Source organism: Bubalus kerabau, chromosome 2 (assembly GCF_029407905.1).
Source record: "Bubalus kerabau isolate K-KA32 ecotype Philippines breed swamp buffalo chromosome 2, PCC_UOA_SB_1v2, whole genome shotgun sequence".
Taxonomy (NCBI): Eukaryota; Metazoa; Chordata; class Mammalia; order Artiodactyla; family Bovidae; genus Bubalus; species Bubalus kerabau.
In genome coordinates, this window is record NC_073625.1 from 28,060,237 (window position 1) to 28,074,089 (window position 13,853).

Here is a 13,853-nt window from a genome sequence, read left to right on the forward strand (position 1 = left end):
GTCTCAGACGTGTGTTGCTAGGTCAGAATTGCTTATAGCTTCTAGTGTGGGAAGTCTCCTTTCCCTGCCTCTAGGGTTTCAACCACACAGTGGCCAAAAATTCAAGGGAGGTAAGAATTTTAAGACATTGGCAGTGACTCAGTGGGTAAAGAATCTGCCTGTAATGCAGGAGACACAGGAGATGCAGGTTCGATCCCTGGGTGGAGAAGATCCCTTTGAGTGGGAAATGGGAACCCACTCCGGTATTCTTGCCTGGGAAATCTCATGTGCAGAGGAGCCTAGTGGGCTACTGTCCAGTGGGCCACAAAGATTGGACACAACTGTGCGACTAAGCAGCAGCAGTCATAGAAAAGAATTGTTAAGTTCTAAGAGAAAGGCAATGCCAAAGAAAGCTCAAACTACCGCACAATTGCAATCATCTCACATGCTAGTAAAGTAATGTTCAAAATTCTCCAAGCCAGGCTTCAGCAATATGTGAACCGTGAACTTCCTGACATTCAAGCTGGTTTTAGTAAAGGCAGAGGAACCAGAGATCAAATTGCCAACATCCCCTGGATCATCAAAAAAGCAAGAGAGTTCCAGAAAAGCATCTATTTCTGCTTTATTGACTATGCCAAAGCCTTTGACTGTGTGGATCACAATAAACTGTGGGAAATTCTGAAAGAGATGGGAATACCAGACCATCTAACCTGCCTCTTGAGAAATCTGTATGCAGGTCAGGAAGCAACAGTTAGAACTAGACATGGAACAACAGACTGGTTCCAAATAGGAAAAAGAGTACGTCAAGGCTGTATATTGTCACCCTGCTTATTTAACCTATATGCAGAGTACATCATGAGAAACGCTGGACTGGAAGAAGCACAAGCTGGAATCAAGATTGCCGGGAGAAATATCAATAACCTCAGAGATGCAGATGACACCACCCTTATGGCAGAAAGTGAAGAGGAACTCAAAAGCCTCTTGAGGAAAGTGAAAGAGGAGAGTGAAAAAGTTGGCTTAAAGCTCAACATTCAGAAAATGAAGATCATGGCATCCGGTCCCATCACTTCATGGGAAATAGATGGGGAAACAGTGGAAACAGTGTCAGACTTTATTTTTGGGGGCTCCAACATCACTGCAGATGGTGACTGCAGTCATGAAATTAAAAGACACTTACTCCTTGGAAGGAAAGTTATGACCAACCTAGATAGCATATTCAAAAGCAGAGACATTACTTTGCCAACAAAGGTTCGTCTAGTCAAGGCTATGGTTTTTCCTGTGGTCATGTATGGATGTGAGAGTTGGACTGTGAAGAAGCCTGAGCGCTGAAGAATTGATGCTTTTGAACTCTGGTGTTGGAGAAGACTCTTGAGAGTCCTTTGGACTGCAAGGAGATCCAACCAGTCCATTCTGAAGGAGATCAGCCCTGGGATTTCTTTGGAAGGAATGATGCTAAAGCTGAATCTCCAGTACTTTGGCTACCTCATGTGAAGAGTTGACTCTTTGGAAAAGACCCTGATGCTGGGAGGGATTGGGGGCAGGAGGAGAAGGGGACGACAGAGGATGAGATGGCTGGATGGCATCACTAACTCGATGGACGTGAGTCTGGGTGAACTCTGGGAGTTGGTGATGGACAGGGAGGCCTGGCGTGCTGCGATTCATGGGGTTGCAAAGAGTCGGACACGACTGAGCGGCTGAACTGAACTGAAGAGAAAATAATTTTAGCTTTGGTACCAGCTTGTACCATATTCTTGGACCGCCTTTTTCTGAACTCTTCTACTATGCCTATCAACTCACCTTACTTCTCTACCAGCGTGGTAGTCTTAGCACCTGAGTGTTTTGAGTTAAATCTCTTTAATGTTTCTAAATCTTTTCCTTTCTGTCTCTACATGCCCTACATGTGTTTCCTCTGCCTGCAGTTCTTTTCACAGTTTTGTTCAGGACATTGGATTGATTTTTTTTTTTTTTGTTCATTTGATACCTTTTTGCTTACAGTTTTGTTTGGAGTGATAGTAAAATCATATATTTAATATCCTTTCAATGTTTCTACTTTATTTATAATGACATTGAATGTCTTCCTCAGACAAAGGGGTCCCTGGGCATTTATAGCCTTTCTGTGTAAGTGCCAAGCCTCTTATCGGACACTGCAGCCAGTCTCCTAAAACACTGATGATACATCTTTTGCTTCCATGAAAATTTTGAATAGGTTCTAAAGCATACAAAAAAAGAGAGAGTTCTTAGTATGTTTTTGAAGCCTTCTCTAATCTGGTTCCAACCTTTTCTTCCTTTTTAGTGTCTACATATTAAACTCTTCCAAGGCTTGCCTATCTTTGGCACTTGGTCGATATCTGGACTCGGCTAAGAAAAGCTTTTACATTTTTAAATGATATAACAAAAACAAAAAGAAAATCAAAAGAATAATATTTCCTGATATTGAAATTCATGTGAAAAGCTCAATAACCATAAATAGAATATTATTGGAACAGAAACATGCCTATATGTCCAGCTATTGGATATAGCTGCTTTTTATATTACAGCAGCAGAGATGAGGAACTATAACACAAAACGTAAAATATTTATTATCTGGCCCTTTATAGAAAAAAAGCTTACCGACCCCTGAACTCTTCCATTTAGCTGAATTGAGCTGGTTCATCTACAAAATTCTGCTGCTTTTTATGTGTGTTCTTAGGACTGAGCCAATTATTTTAGTTTTCGATTTTCTCTTCACACCTGCTCCACACCATGGGCTAGATGTTCACCTTTTTCCTCACTGCTTCCTCCAGACTTCTCTCTTGCCCAGTACCTCATGCTGACCAGCCTTATTGAAGCTTACCATGTCAGACTGTGGTCAGCACCACTACCCTTTGATGCTGTCGGATGTAAGTATCCCAGAACTAATGTTCGTGACTTCAGTATCTGCAAGGATGGATGATTCTTCCTCATCTCAGCTACCTCGTGGTCCTAACTTGTCATTACCATACGTGTATGCTCAGTTGCTTGGTCATGTCTGACTCTTTGTGGCCCCATGGACTATATCCCACCAGGCTCCTCTGTCCATGGGGTTTTCCAGGCAAGAATACTGGAGTGGGTTGCCATGTTGCCATTTCCTTCTCCAGGGGATCTTCCCCAGCGAGGGATCAGACTTGCATCTGTTTTGTGTCTCCTGCATTGGCAGACAGATTTTTTACCACTAGCGTCATAGCCTCTCTCTAAATTAAGAAAAAAAAATTACTGTCATATTCTCTCTCTCTCTTTCTTTACATATATATGTATATTTTGTATATATATTTGTACATATATACCTACATATATATGTACGTATGTATAAATATATGTTTCTATACATATGTATGTGTATATATATGGATTTTGGTTTAGTTGCTAAGCTGTGTCCAACTCTTTGCGACCCCATGGACTGTAGTCTGCCAGGCTCCTTTGCTCAGGGGGTTTTCCAGGCAAGAATACTGGAGTGGGTTGCCATTTCCTTCTTCAGTGGATCCTCCCCACTCAGGGATTGAACCTGGGTCTCCTGCAATGCAGCCAGATTCTTTACCAACTGAACTACCAGGGAAGGCCCAAAGGAAGTTGGGATGTGGTGGTTTAGTCGCTAATATATATGTTAGCGACTATATGTATTTTGGCATGCTGCTTGGCTTGGGGATCTTAGTTCCCCAACCATAGATTGAACCTGGGCCCTCTGCAGTGAGAGCATGGAGCCCTAACCACTGGACCACCAGGAACTCTCCATATTCTCATTTGAAAGCATCATGATCCATGATCATCACTGCAGTCTTCCTGGATCACCTTGTATATCTAATCCAACAATCTGCCATCCAGCAGCTCTCCATCTTTTCACTCTCTCTTCCAGCTCTTGTTCTCACTTCCTGTCTGGTCCACCTTAGATTACATGGCCCATTATTTTTTTAATTCCCTTATGTACATAGGTTATAATCCTTTATTCCAAACCCTGAGGTCTGATCTATTTCCAGATTCAGATTAAAAAAATAAAGTAGATGATTATATATTTCCTATATACCATGTTATATAATATCTGCAGTGAAACTAATGATTATTCCCAAGTAAGTGTTACCAGTAAGGGCTGTAAATAGTTTTGTGTCTATTCAAGTTGAATTTTGCTACCAGATGAGTTGTGAGCAAACTTATGAAAGCAAAACAAAATAAAGCATTCCTTTTTCCATGCTCTTTTTAGATTATTAAATTGCAGAAAGGGATTTGGACCTGGGCCTTAAATTCCTTGTTCCATTCTCAGTTCATTTTCTTCTTCAGTAAAGCGTCCACCCTGGTTAAAGCAACTCAGCCTACTCTGAGTTGCATCCAGGCAACTGAGCAAAAGGCACACCTGTACCGATGCTGCATGTGTGCTAAGTCGATTTAGTTGTGTCCGACTCTGCAACCCCATGGACTGTAGCCCACCAGCCTCCTCTGTCCATGCGGTTCTCCAGGCAAAGATATTGGGGTGGGTTGCCATGCCCTTCTCCAGGGAATCTTCCTGACCCAAGGATCAAACCTGTGTCTCCTGTAACTCCTGCATCGTGGGCTGATTCTTTACTGCTGAGCCACCAGGGAAGCCTGCACAGTCTTTGGAATTCTCCAGGCCAGAATATTGGAGTGGGTAGCCTTTGCCTTGTCCAGGGGATCTTCCCAACCCAGGGATTGAACCCAGGTCTCCCAGGTACTGATGGGTCTCGTGGGAAAGTATAATTCCTAATGGAGTGGGCTCCTCTCTTGTCCAGTAACAGTGGTCTTCATCAGTAGTTCTGTCGCCCCCTAGAGGGCATAAGTATTTTGTGTTGTTCAGTCGCTAAGTTGTGTCCACCTCCTAGGGATCCCATGGACTGCAGCACGCCAGGCTTCAGTCGCTAAGTTGTGTCCGCCTCCTAGGGATCCCATTGACTGCAGCATGCCAGGCTTCCCTGTCCTTCACCATCTCCCAGAGCTTGCTCAAACTCATGTCTATTGAGTCAGTGATGCCATCCAACCATCTCATCCTCTGTTGACCCCTTCTCCTCCTGCCCTCAATCCCTCCCAGCATCAGGGTCTTTTCCAATGAGTTGGCTCTTCGCATCAGGTGGCCAAAGTATTGGAGCTTCAGCATCAGTCCTTCCAATGAATATTCAGGATTGATTTCCTTTAGAATTTATGGTGTTGTCTATGGTCTAATATGTTTAAGTACTGAGCATTAACATATGGGAATACATGTTATTTTATTATGAATAACTTTCCTTTTGTTTCTTTATATTATGATGAGGGCATTATATTGATTTAAAAAATATATGTAGATAGCTTAAATTATTTTTATTATAGTTCCAAAGATGTTAAAAAATATGTGTTATAAAAGAGGACATTAGGTCTGATAGGGTTGAGAACAACTGCACAAATCAACTTACCTTCTCACTTTTATCTATATAATATACTTTATTGTTCAAGCAGTTTTAGGTCCACAGTAAGATTGAGTGAAGGTATAGAAGTTTCCCCTATACTCCTGTCTTCATTCATGCGTAACCCCCTCCTCTACCTATCAACATCCCCCACCAGAGTGGTACATTTGTTAACTGCATTGATGAACCTATACTGACACATCATAATTACCCAAAGTCCATAGTTTACAATGGGCTTCACTCTTGTACATTCTGTGGATTCAGACAATTATATAATGACGTGTATTTGCTATTACAGTATCACATAGTGTAGTTCCTCTGCTCTGAAAGTCCCCTCTGCTCATTGCTCCCTTCCCCATGTCGCAATTATTTTACATTGATCCCTCTTTCGTCAAACATCCCCCAGTCCTGGCAGCTATCTTACTGCACTGAGAAATAAAAGCAATTTGATCAGAACTTCCATGCATTCCACCACCCAACTCATCTACATCTGTACTCAGGAACTTTGCAGCCTACTTTGGTAATAAACGTGAACTGTCTGTGCTTCTATCCAGAGCTTTCTCTTCACTTATCACTTTATCACTAGAGGGACACAGAATAAATTATGGAAACTAGGTCATTAGAATGTTCTTCTTTCAGGTCTTTCCATAGTCGGCTCTTTCTCATTATTTGCATCTCAGCTCTACTGAGTTCAGCACATGAAGACTTTTCCTAATCATCCTTCTAAAGGAGTACTCTTCATCACCCTTTATCCTATTATATTGTTTTATTTTAATCATTTACTTACGAATATCCTAAATTATTTATATTTTTATTATTTTATTGTCCATCTCCTACCCCTGTGGAATGTGAGCTCCATAACTGTAGAAATTTGCTTGTCCGCGTTCTGTGATTATCAGTAGACACAGTGCCTGGCACATAGCATGTGATCAGTGAATATTTGTTGACTGAGTGAATAAACACATTTTCAGGATAGAAGCCTCTTTGGTCCTGAACCCAAGCTGAAGAGACTTCAATTATAAGTCTCATGTTATAATAACTTGGTAATAAGGAAAAAGGGGCATGTTAATAACAGATGGGCTACTGATGGCCTTTGAAAGACTTGGATTGAAGGCTTTTGAGTTTTGAGATGACAAATGCTTCAGAAAGTAACTACCAAGCTAGGATGAAAATATTTGGCTAGGAACTTTGAAGTGTAGTATTCAGCAGATAGTCTCTGATGGACTGATTCATCCATTTCTTTGGCAGAGATGGTGCAGAAGGAGTGAATATGATTTGTCATCCAGAGCCCGTGTTTGGAGCTCCCAGGTTTTTATAAAGGGTTGTAGTAGAAAATTTAAACCAGTGTGTGATCTCAGATCAGCAGTGTTGGCATCATAGGGGAGCTTGTCATTAATGAAAATTTTTAGTCTTCACTCCAGATCTGCTGAGAACAAAGATTGAAGCTGGGGGTGAGGGGTGTCTGAACAGTGAGTTAAGGGAACAGGTTATGCAAAGGAGGCTTAAGAGTTATTAATTTTCACCTTGTGGTCAAAATAAGCAACTTGGATGTACACACACGTCATTAAGTCTAGTGACTAGTCTAAGATAGCACAGGTGTTTGGTATTACACAGAGAATGGAGGGCAAGTCTATTTTCTGACTTGATTATAATGAAACACATTTTTTTTTCCCCATTGAGAGTTTTAACTCAGTGTATGAATTTCCTCAAGGCTTTTCAGTACCCTTGGGGAGAGGGTGAGTCAGAAGGTGATAGGTTGGTTCTATGTCCTAGGTCAACTTTGACCACCAAGGAGAAAGAAACAAGGAAAAAGAGAAATGGAATTTGGAGAAATGGAAAAAAAGAAATTTGCCTGTGTGGAGGCTGTATGGAATAAACATTGTTGAAATAGATTCCTGTATATATTTCTATATAAGAAGGGATTTGCTTTTCCCTTGGTGAGGAAGAATGTAATTTGTTTCACAGATGTTATATGGGAAAGAAGAAAAGAACTGCAGTTGTGTTCACAAAGACCTTTGGAGTAGGCAGTGGATTCATATCCTGAAATAAAAATTCAAAAAGAAATAGATCTAGGCTTATTTGCTTGGATCTGGGGAATTATGGTGATTTACTAACGCACTGTATTGCCATGACATCTTTATGAAGTCACTTTAAGCTTTCCTATATTTTTAATTAGCAGTCGTTTAGCCAGTGCCTCCGTTCCTTGGCAGCAGTGGTCTTAAATGGCTATGGCATAAAAAATGAATGATGCCGTCCCCTCTAAACATCTCAGACTGAACAAGAAGAGATAATCATTCTCTATGTGTCAAAGATTGTTCTGAAGCAGAGTTTGGAGAAATGGAGCTTCACACTCCACCTCCAGAGTTTCTTCAACTTTAACAGTCTACCTGACACAGGTCCTAGTATAATGCTTTGTACTTAGTGAAGCTTTTCTTTGCTGTCCAGCCCCACAGTGAGTATAGTCAATGAGTCCTGATGATGTTGAATCAAAAATGGAAAGTCAGAAGTCAGGAGAGCAGTCTTTAAGAGTCCATGTCTGTAGAGCCTTGTCACTCAGGTCCACCACTGCTTTAATATGTGTGCATTTTGGATGAGAAGGGGGAAGATTAGGAGAGTGAAGAGGAATTTGGGTGGGTATTATGGTGTGGTGCACTCTTTCCCTATAATCTCAACAAAGCTACACCCCTGACTTGGGGCATGCATTCATAGACATATTTAGTTTAGATTAATTCATTTAGTATTGGATGTTCTTTTTATTAATACGAATAACCCTATAATTTGTTGTTGTTCAGTTGCTTATTTGTGTTTGACTCTTTGTGACCCCATGGACTGCAGCACGCCAGGCTTCCCTGTCTTGAGGAGTTTGCTCAACCTTATGTCCATTGAGTCAGTTATGCCATCCAGCCATCTTATCCTCTGTCACCCCCTTCTCCTCCTGCCCTCCATCTTTCCCAGCATCAGGGTCTTTTCCAATGTGTCGGCTCTTCACATCAGGTGGCCAAGAATTGGAGCTTCAACTTCAGCATCAGCCCTTTCAAAGAATATTTAGGATTGGTTTCCTTTAGGATTGACTGGTTTGATCTCCTTACATTCCAAGGGACTTGAACCCCAACACCACAGTTCAAAAAGCATCAATTCTTTGGTGCTCAGCCTTCTTTATGGTCCAACTCTCACATCTGTACATGACTGCTAGAAAAACCACAGCTTGACTATATAGACCTTTGTAGGCAAAATGAGGTCTCTGCTTTTTAACACTGTCTAGGTTAGTCATAGCTTTTCTTACAAGGAGCAAGCATCCTTTAACTTCATGGCTGCATTCACCATCTACAGTGATTTTTGTATCTCAAGAAAATAGTCTGTCACTGTTTCCATTGTTTTCCCATCTATTTGCCATGAAGTGATGGGACCAGATGCTATGATCTTAGTTTTTTGAATGTTGGGTTTCAGCCGGCTTTTTCCCTCTCCTCTTTCACTTTCATCAAGAGGCTCTTTAGTTCCTCTTAGCTTTCTGCCACAAGGGCGGTGTCATCTGCATATTTGGTGGTTATTGATATTTCTCCCCGCAATCTTGATTCCAGCTCGTGCTTCATCCAGCCCATTTTGCGTGATGTACTCTGCATATAAGTTAAATAAGCAAGGTGACAATATACAGCTTTGAAGTACTCCTGTCCCAGTTTGGAACCAGTCCATTGTTCCATGTAAAGTTCTAACTGTTGCTTCTTGACCTGCATACAGGTTTCTCAGGAGGCAGGTAAAGTAGTCTGGCATTCCCATCTCTTTAAGAATTTTCCACAGTTTGTTGTGACCCACACAGTCATAAGTAAATAGAAAAGCAAATTATGTTAATAGTTGGTCTCCACTTATTAAGGCTTCCTTGATGGCTAAGATGGTAAAGAATCAGCCTGCAATGCAGGAGATCTGGGCTGGGAAGATCCCCTGGAGAAGAGAATGGCAACCCACTTTAGTATGCTTGCCTGGAGAATTCCATGGACAGAGGAGCCTTGTGGACTATAGCCCATGGGGTTGCAAAGAGTCAGACACAACTAAGCGACTAACACTTTCAGTTTCCACTTATTAGATGCATTCGTGCAATGAATATAGCATGGCACACTGCAAATCTTAGGCATCTGTCGTTTCAAAAGATTGTTGATGCATGAACGAGTAAATATATTTACATATTCTTTTCCCTCTGTTTTTAAAATAAATTTAAAATTTTAATTTTTTAAATGGAACATACACAATTTATTGGTATCTTTAGCTATTCCTTCACATCTGCATACCTTCTCTGTTGTTTCAACCTCAAGGATTAACTGCAGCTGCTCAGTTCTGAAGCAGTGGCAGGCACAGGTGCTTGATTTAATGTGACTTTGAACTTCTCCAGAGCTGTCTGGGTGAGACCCCCCCACCTACAAGGCTAAAATTATGATGAATGAGAGAAAAAACCACTAGCTGCTACTTTTCTGATTATCTTGAAATCATTTATTAAAAATTATTAGCAATTTATTTCCTAAACAAGATAATGCATATGCACAATACAAACACAGAGGCAACAGAGAGAAAAGGAAGTGTCTTTCCTACTCCTGACCTCTCGCCACCCCTTGTTCTCTTCCCCAAACTAATTTACATGACCTTGTCTACCATGGCTTTTGTTGTCCATCATCTCCAGATAACTGTGAGCTGCATTAAATAGTTATTTTTAAGGTTGGTATTTAATGAAAAGGCATTCTTCATGACTTCCCACATATAAACCTGGGAGATGATTCCTGTAATCTGGCTTTTTAGGAAGAAACGAAACTCCAGAGATCTTTGAGTGCACTGGTTGCTTCCACATAGAATTAATCATACTTGTTGTGATGCCGCAAATATTCACTTCTAAAATCCCTCTGCTGCTTACTGAGATAGGCATTCTGAAACAGAATTAGGAAAATGGAATTCATGAACTTGCTAACTCCATTTTCTTCGTCTTTATATGACCTTTTAAGGCTACTGTGAAAAAATAGTAGGTTCATGAGACATTTCTCACCTTTCATAATGGTATCTAAATTTGTTTATAGCTGTGTTCACTAACTTCCTGATTCCAAATTAGGTTGGGTCCACATAGAGACACGAGAAGAATTTTGTGAAACTATGTGATAAGTGTGATTTAAGCAATCAGAGTTTTCAATATTAACATTTATGTAAAACTTAACATTGATATTTTGTGTGTTTAAACACAAAATTCATATGGATGTCTAAGATAAAATCGAAGCTTTCAAAGAAAGATTAAGCCTGAGGAGGCATATTTTTCTCTAACACTAGAGGAAGCCCTTGGAAGAGTTTGACAAGCATTCAAAATAGACAAATCTCTGTGGAAGTTGAATAACTTGGAATATACAAAATGAAGAGCAAAGAGTAGGTGTTAAAATTGGAACGTGGGAGGTAAATGATTCTTCAGTGGCTCCATCAAATGAACACCATTTAATGGTGTAACCATCCATGATTGAAATAAGACAGCATTGATAGAACCACTTACAGCTAGGAATATGTCCTATGTTAATAGGATAAAAAAAAAACATGTGTTACAATGAGAATACTTTTCCTACACAACTAAAAGTAAGATAATTAAATTCTCCTGTCAAATGTTGATTTTAAAAATCATGATTACCTTTATTAAGCAACATTTTAATAGATGCCTCAAGAAGGTAAGTCCTATATACCTACAGACAGACTATTTGTTCATTGTTGTCAAGAAAACTAGAGTGGTAGTTCTTATGAGATGATAGGAAAAACTATCAAAAAGTGGTTAACTCTTTCCCCAGTGGTGTTTACCTAAAATCCCATGATTTCCTTTGACATTATCAATGATTTTACTGCCTGAGCCTCCCACCTCCTAGTTCAGTTATTTCAGTATTTAGATTATTTAAATATTTAAAATATTTTAGTATTTTTTAGTATATCAATTTATATATGGTTGCATCATAACTTTAAATATATTTATATAATTAATGTAGAGTGTGGTACATGTCTTAAATGTAAATTAATGTCAAGCTACAACTTAGGGGTGGGTTTCCAACGTGGCTCAGTGATAAAGGATCTGCCTGTAATGCAGAGGACACAAGAGCTGTGGTTTCAATCCCTGGGTGGGGAACATCCCATGGAAAGGAAGTTGGCATCCCATTCCAGTATTCTTGCCTGGGAAATCCGATGGACAGAGGAGCCTGGTGGGCTATATTTCATTGGTGAAATGAACAGTATTCAAGATATGTGATAGGCAAGAAGGATTTTATCAGCTGTACTGCCCTTGAATAAAGGAAGTATGAATATCTCATAAGATTTGCATTCCTAATCTTGTCAAAATAGGCCATTAGGGCTTCATTTAACCCCATGACCCCCCCCCCTTCACAGGTAATGACTATGGAATCTGATATAAGAAAGTGTGCTGATCCATCCTAGCAGCAAAATAACACATCTGCTCTGAGGAATTAGGAAAATGGAATCCATGAACTTGCTAACTCCATTTTCTTCCTCTTTATATGACCCCTTAAGGCTACTGTGAAAAAATAGTAGGTTGTACACCCTGCTTGTTACAGCAGCCAAAGACTGAGAGTGGCAAGAGGTCGCATAGCTATTTTTCTGCCTACTTTTTTTTTTTGGCTTGCAAGATCTTGGTTTCCTGACCAGGGGCTGAACCCAGGTCACAGGTGAAAACCTGGAATCCTAACCAGTAAGCCACCAAGGAACTCCCTTGCCTACTTGCTATTAGATGTTTGTAGGATTGATGATATGAAGTCCAGGACTTGCTATCCTATAGTACGTGCGTATATGGGAGCTAAGTCGCTTCAGTTGCGTCTGACTCTGCAACACTACACACTGTAACCCGCCAGGCTGCTCTGTCCAAGGGATTCTCCAGGCAAGAATACTGGAGTGCATTGCCATTCCCTCCTCCGGCGGATCATCCCAACCCAGGGATCGAACTCAACGTCTCTTCCATCTCCTGCATTAACAGTCAGGTTCTTTACCACTAGCGCTCCCTGGGAAGCCCATCCTATGGTACACCGCTTGCAAATTAGATAGTAAACTACAGGTGGGTAGAACTAACTAGAATCCAGCAATTTTCATGATCAGATTCTTCCAATTGTTCAATGAATTAATATTTTTTACTTCAGTATTGAACATTATAGGTTTAAATAGCTTCCCAGGTGGTACTAGTTGTAAAGAACCCACCTACCAATGCAGGAGACATAAGAAACGTGGGTTCGACCCCTGGGTTGGGAAGATCCCTTGGAGTAGGAAATGGCCACCCATTCCAGTATTCTTGCCTGGAGAATCCCATGGACAGAGGAGCCTGGCAGGCTACAATCCACGGGATTGTAAAGAGTTGGACACGGGTGAACTGACTTAGATTTTAAATACCCAACCAAGTAGGAGAGAATCTATTGATCTGTTTTGGTGAATGTTCCATTTGAATTTGAAAAGAATGTGTATTTTGCTATTGGAGTCTTAAGTTGGTAGCTACTTCTGTTCAAGTTTCCTGTTTACTCACTGATGTTCTGTGGCATTATCAATTTCTGAGACATATGTTGAAGTCTCAAATAATAACTGCATTTGTCCATTTTTTTTCTATCAGCTTTTGCTTTGTCTATTTTAAAGCTCTATAATTAGTTGCACACATTTAGGCTCGTTACCTAGTCTTGATGAATTGGCCTTTTTATAATTATGTAATGTGCCTTTTTACCCCTGGTAATATTGCTCCCTCTAAGTCTGCTTTGTCTGTAGTAATGCAGCTAATTTACTTTGTTATGATTAATGTTTACATGGAATATCAGGGTTTTCCTCTTGTAAAAACCTTATAAAACTTGAGATGCTCTGTGAAAAACTAACATTGCTAATGGTAGAAAGTGGGGGAAATTTCAGTCTCAGATGCTTTAGTGCCACTAAATTTCATATCAGTTCAGTTCCGTTCAGTCACTCAGTCATGTCCGACTCTTTACGACCCCATGAATCGCAGCACGCCAGGCCTCCCTGTCCATCACCAACTCCCGGAGTTCACCCAGACTCATGTCCATCGAGTCAATGATGCCATCCAGCCATCGCATCCTCTGTCGTCCCCTTCTCCTCCTGCCCCCAATCCCTCCCAGCATCAGAGTCTTTTCCAATGAGTCAACTCTTTGCATGAGGTGGCCAAAGTACTGGAGTTTCAGCTTTTGCATCATTCCTTCCAAAGAAATCCCAGGGCTGATCTCCTTCAGAACGGACTGGTTGGATCTCCTTGCAGTCCAAGAGACTCTCAAGGGTCTTCTCCAACACCACAGTTCAAAAGCATCAATTCTTCGATGCTCAGCCTTCTTCACAGTCCAACTCTCACATCCATACATGACCACTGGAAAAACCATAGCCTTGACTAGACAAACCTTTGTTGGCAAAGTAATGTCTCTGCTTTTGAATATGCTATCTAGGTTGGTCATAGCTTTCTTTCCAAGGAGTAAGCGTCTTTTA

General features: G+C 40.7%; 1 long non-coding RNA gene across 1 annotated transcript in view; it reads left to right on the top strand.

The window, feature by feature from the left end:
- Positions 1-1,814: 1,814 nt before the first annotated feature.
- The window catches only part of LOC129643146 (uncharacterized), a 560,931-nt gene continuing 548,892 nt past the window's right edge, over positions 1,815-13,853 (top strand). The window contains exon 1 of the long non-coding RNA XR_008710107.1: positions 1,815-2,858. This is a non-coding gene — a long non-coding RNA (uncharacterized LOC129643146). The remainder of the gene's footprint in view (positions 2,859-13,853) is intronic.